This window comes from Pinus tabuliformis, chromosome 1_1 (assembly GCF_031772625.1).
Source record: "Pinus tabuliformis cultivar Carrire ecotype Pingquan chromosome 1_1, CPIR1, whole genome shotgun sequence".
NCBI classification, from domain to species: domain Eukaryota; kingdom Viridiplantae; phylum Streptophyta; class Pinopsida; order Pinales; family Pinaceae; genus Pinus; species Pinus tabuliformis.
In genome coordinates this window covers 338,566,132-338,572,249 of record NC_142297.1, presented here as the reverse complement: position 1 = coordinate 338,572,249, position 6,118 = coordinate 338,566,132, and the positions used below count along the sequence as shown (strand labels likewise).

At 36.2% G+C, this 6,118-nt stretch overlaps 1 pseudogene; it reads right to left on the bottom strand.

Moving 5' to 3' along the window:
• Positions 1-774: 774 nt before the first annotated feature.
• Positions 775-3,334, bottom strand: LOC149212951 (polygalacturonate 4-alpha-galacturonosyltransferase-like; annotated as a pseudogene).
• Between the last annotated feature and the right edge of the window lie 2,784 nt (positions 3,335-6,118).

Sequence of the window (6,118 nt, the reverse complement as noted above, 5' to 3'; positions counted from 1 at the left end):
GTGAAAAAGCTCGAAGTCTGTAATCAAACAGGAGAAGAAAAACTGAGGATAAAAAGAAGTCTACAACACTTGAAGAAACCAAAGTTTGTGACTAAGCTGAATCTCAATCTAAAGCTACCTATTTGCAGCCGGATCTGAATATCTGTGGTAAAGAGTCAAGGGTTTGCTGTAGTAGCCGAAGATCAGTAATAGAAGGCAAAGAGTCTGTAATTGGAACTCAGTTTATTATAATAAGAGACTAAACCTGCAATAAGGACAGAAATTCAGAAGTTGTTTCTGACTTTCACTAGGCAGAGACTCAACTATTGATCTTGACTTAAAGAGGAGGGCTGACTTGTAGGGACTCTTTGGTCTTGTGTTGGATATCTCATTTTGAATAAATACAATCAGAGGAGGATTGTTGGGTTTTCCCTTATTGAGAGGTTTTTCCCTGCCTTGAAAGCCTAAATCTTTGTGTCTCATACTTCTTTGTGTTCTTGGAAGAACAATTTGTGTAATTACTTGATGAAAGAGAAATATTAACTAACAAAGAAAAGATACTTATATAGGATTTTACTTCCAACTATGAAGGAATACAATGAGGACATAAAATTTGTAAATATTAAACTTGGCTAGGCCACTTCACCTCCAAAAACCTGACTCATTAAGCCATAAACTAGAAACCTTCTGTGGAACTCCAAAAACAAATGAATTAGAATGAATTATCAACCAGAATCAAGGGCCTTTACACTTTACATTTGACAATATATTGCAGTATAAATCTTGAGGAAACAACTATTCATTTATATTGCATTGTTGTAATAAAGGATGATCATATTTTATATATTTTCTCTAGTAAGGCCTGCACTTCATCATTGCCAGCTCTAACCAAGGTTTCATGTTCCCATTGTAATGAACAACAACTGCATTGCCAATCTCTGAACAGTCCACGCTAGGATTATATCCTAAACCCAGCACATGCCAAGCCTTGTCGAAAGGATGGGTCAAGCCATAAAATGTTCAATCCAGGGGGTAGTTTTCCAAGCTTCCACAACATTCTATCGTCATTCCGAAATACCATAATTACTTCGGATTTACTTCAAATAATTTAAAGTAATCATCACAGGAATTAACATAAATAAACCACACTACACACTTACCGTGTTCTGCCACTTGTGATATATTCCAGTTATATCTTGTTTCTCCCATTCTTTGAGATCAAATACATTCATCCCATATGCCCAACCACAAGCATTGGGATCAAAGTGCCTGGCTATGTGGGGATTGGAAAAATTAAGGTATTTGTCAAACCAGTGAAAGCTTTCTCCACAAGTTTCCACTGAACCATTAACCTTTCCATGAAGATCTACTGACCACAAGGGCGTCAAATATTTCTGCACCACAATATCATCATCCAAGAAAAGGATCTTGTCCATTTTCGGATAAACTTGTGGAAGATAGAAATGAAGATGATTTAGCATGGATAAATATTTTGGATTTATATATTTCAAATTGGAGGAATGTGCTGAGAGTGTAGTCGAGTGATCTGCCTTGAAATAATACTCTTTCATAGCTACGGATTCAAGTTGGCAAAGCACAGGGAAATAGGAGGAATTGAGCCATTTAAAATCATCAACATTTTCTACATGTATCGTAGCTTTCCCTAGGGAATTAAGTAAAAACCACATTTTCATGGCCCCAAAATTTAACTTGTTTGTGATGAGATGAAATACATGTTTCTTAGATTCCTGCAAACACATGTAAATCACCTACAATGAGATGCAAATATTAAATGTAAAATGCAGCAAAACTGTTGGACTTCCAAACTTTAGATTAATTTAAATTAATAACACTTCACCTTAGCATTCATGACAGTTGAATTCACAACCACAGTTGCAGCCAATACATTGTCAGAAAATAATGCATAGTGATAAAGAGTCAGATCCAAAAACTTGTCCTTTTTAGGAAATTATCGCTTTTCAAGAGGAAGAAAGTAATAATCTATGGTCAATCGCATGGATAGACAGTGCAGGCCCTTCGGAACAGACTTTGTTGGCACCTGACTTAAAAATTTACTTTACTTTTCCAAGGCCCTTACTTGCTCATCTGCAGACTGAAGCATGGCTTACAACTTCTTTGTTACTATCGCACAGCCATAAAATTGTTCTCTAGCCCATGACATGACCCATAGCCTTGATCTTCTCAGGTGCACTGAAACATTCATATCAATTATCGGTCATGAAAAAGAGAATGAAAAGCAGAAAGATTAACACAGAGACTGCAACTTTAAAAGAAACAAAGGATATGAACACAAAATGCAAATGGAAACACTTACGACTCTTGATTTAGAAGCAACCAAAGTGAAAATCCAAGGGGTAGTGTTCCAAGCTTCCACAACACTCTATCCTCATTCTGACATAAAATAAAAGAAAAACTTTGAAATCGAACAAAGAAAAACCCATTAAGTTTTCTCGCTAATTACTTCGTATTTACTTCAAATACTTTAAAGTAAGCATCACACGAATTAACATAAATAAACCACACTACACACTTACCATGTTTTGCCACTTGTGATATATTCTAGTTATATCTTGTTTCCTCCATTCTTTGAGGTCAAATACATTCATCCCATATGCCCAACCACAAGCATTAGGATCAAAGTGCCTAGCTATGTGCAGATTGGAAAAAGTAAGGTATTTTTCAAACCGGCGAAAGCTTTTTCCACAAGTTTCCACTGAACCATTAACCTTTCCATGAAGATCTACTGACCACAAGGGCATCAAATATTTCTGCACCACAATATCATCATCCCAGAAAAGGATCTTGTCCAGTTTGGGATAAACTTGTGGAAGATAGAAATGAAGATGATTTAGCATGGATAAATATTTTGGATTTATATATTTCAAATTGGAGGAACGTGCTGAGAGTGTAGTTGAGTGATCTGCCTTGAAATAATACTCTTTCATAGCTGCGGATTCAAGTTGGCGAAGCATAGGGAAATAGGAGGAATTGAGCCATTTAAAATCATCAACATTTTCTACATGTATCACAACTTTCCTTGGGGGATTAAGTAAAAACCACATTTTCATGGCCCCAAAATTTAACTTGTCTGTGACAAGATGAAATACATGTTTCTGAGGTTCCTCCAAACACAAGTAAATCACCTACAATGAGATCCAAATATAAAATGTAAAATGCAACAAAACTGTTGGACTTCCAAACTTTAGAGTATTTTAAATTAATAACACTTCACCTTAGCATTCATGACAGTTAAATTCACAACCACAGATGCAGCCAATACATTGTCAAAAAATAATGCATAGTGATAAAGAGTTGGATCCTCCAACTTGCCCATTTTAGGAAATTTTGCTTTTCAAGGGCAAGCAAGTAATAATCCATGGTCAATCGCATGGACAGATAGTGCAGGCCCTTGGGAACAGTCTTTGCTACCTTCTGACTTAAAAATGTAATTTACTTTTTCAAGGTCCTTACTTGCCCATCTGCAGACTGAAGCATGGCTCGCAACTTCTTTGTTACTGTCGCACAATCATAAAATTGTTCTCTAGCCTTGGATAGGAAATGACCCATAGCCTTGATCTTCTCAGGTGCACTGAAACATTCATATCAATTATCGGCCATGAAAAAGAGAATGAAAAGCAGAAAGATTGACACAAAGACTGAAAATTTTAAAGAAACAAAGGATATTAACACCAAATGCAAATGGAAGCACTTACTACTCTTGATTTAGAAGTAGCCAATGTGAAAACTATTACCTTTGAGGTAGATCAGAATCTGCATTACACTCACCCAATGTATGCTGACATTCTTTAATACGAAGCATCAATTCATGGTATAAATCAAGATTATTCCTAGCCAGGGAAATGCTTGAATACACCCTAGCCATGATAATTTGGTCTCACATCAATCTAACAATGGAGTCAGAATTTTCGTTCTCATTCTCCCACCTCCAAATGTTGTATTTTCCCACGATAGCAGAATCTACCTCCTTGGAACATTTAATTGTTGCGTTTTCAAGCTCAACTCATTTTTCTTCATCCTATTGAATTAGCTCTATTGACCTTTTCTCCCTCCTCTTTTGTCTCAATTGATGTAAGCATTAAACTATTATAAATTAAAGCATACTATGCTAAAATCTAAGAAATATAAAAAATTTCTATTGAGAAGTAACATTCAAAAAGGATTTTGGAAAATAATATAACAATTCCCTTTTCCATGAGAACAAAAAGTAGCGATCTAGTGCAGCAAAGAATTTTACCCTCCATGAAACTTTTGTTGGACTTCCTTCAAGCTGCAAATGGTATGCATTACAACAACCATTGTCCTGGGAGTTTGACTAGACATTACCTTACAGTAGGCTACCAACATCATAGACCAGTTAACCAGGGAAAATCTTACCATCAAGAGCATTCTCTTTGACGTCTCGATGTTCACTTCTTGTGTCATCCTCTTGAAACCTCGTAAGAAGTTCTTCGTCATTGGAAGTTTTTTTCTGCACCTCATCATTCATTTAACCCTCCTCAAGATTTTCCTTGCCTTCTTCATTGAAGATCACACAATCTTGTTGCAAATGTAACTTTTCTGAGCTGTCTCCAGAATTCGTTTGCCTCTCCTTGATGTACATTGTTAGAAATAGAGAAGCACCCCTACCAATGTCAGTTTTCACTTCCTGCTTAATACAACCCTACTCAACTACATAGATCATCATCACATATGTTTCCTTACATGTTCAATAGAGAAAATAACCAAAATATTCACCAATTGTACCTCAGAGTTAGTAATATCCCTTTGGTTTACTTCGGATGGCTTTTCTAATACCCATGAGGAAGATAAATCATTATGTCCAAAAATATTTAAGTTTAGAGTTCCCCAGTCCTCTGTGTTAGCTATTATGACATCAATCACCTACCCAGTAAATAAAATTTATTTTCAATTCTCTGCTCAATAGGGGAGAAATCAAATTTAAGATATCCAAATGCAGCAGGTTTATTATACTTGCCTCCTTTGGGAAAAGAGATTCAATGCTCTCTGTTAAACTTTGCTTTCTCCAGTCATCTGCCTGTTCCTGTGAACCCCACAGATAAATAGATAAGAGTGATTTTAAACATATGACAAAGCTCTAGTATCCTCAATAATTCCTCTCTATTTCAATCCACTCAGGTCGATTAAATTTCAGTTTAGGGACACTATTTATTTTTCTGGGATTAGACTAACGTAAGTGCAAGTGCCTTGCCCAGATCCTGAAAAAGAAAAAAATCGCCATAGAAAAATAAAATTGGTTTTCAAGATGTGGAAAGAGAATACCATTCTAACAGATCCATCTCCTGAAAAGTTGTGCCCTGCTGTTTTAAATGACAAAAAATGCATAAAAGTTCAGGTAGAAAAACTTGATGGAGAAGAATATCTATAAAAATAATGAAACACTAAAAAGGGGGTTTCTTTGCTATCATGCATATGCTAAGATCGAGATTTCATTACACATCAATAATAAAATGGTGTGTATAATATCTATCGTTTGTTTTGGCCAATGTGCTTCGAACACTATGGGAATAGTGTGAAAATGATATGTATAGCAGAAAGTAGCTGGTGAACAAGATTGTCGTTGTGAATTAGGTCTAGGTTGGGTGGATCAGAACTGGTTTTAGCTTGACTGATGAGAAGTGGATTTAGCTTTATGGATGGAAAGTGGGTCTGGCTTGGATAATGAGTGGAAAGGAAGAATGATTGTTAACCTTCCCACCCAGATTCAATTCCCACAAGATTCAATTCCCATGAGTAAGATGTTGAACTGAACTCTTAACAAATATATTTTTATAATACCCATCCAGCTTATGCAGAATCCAGCGCACACTTAGTACCATCCTACTTAGAATGAGGAGTGCCCAGCGAATTCACCGAGCAGTTGTCCAGCGAATTTACCAGTCATATGCATTTCCCTTTGTTAAAAAATGGAAAGAGCATTGTTATTTCTTGCTATCGGGATGAATGGTTTCATTATCTTTGGCAAGGGAAATTACCCTAGGGGCAGTTGGTAAAACCTTTGCTCTTGCATGAGAGAGGTACAAACTTTGAATCTTTCTCCCGGTAGGTATTGTACCGTGTTAATGCAGAGATGGAGTTC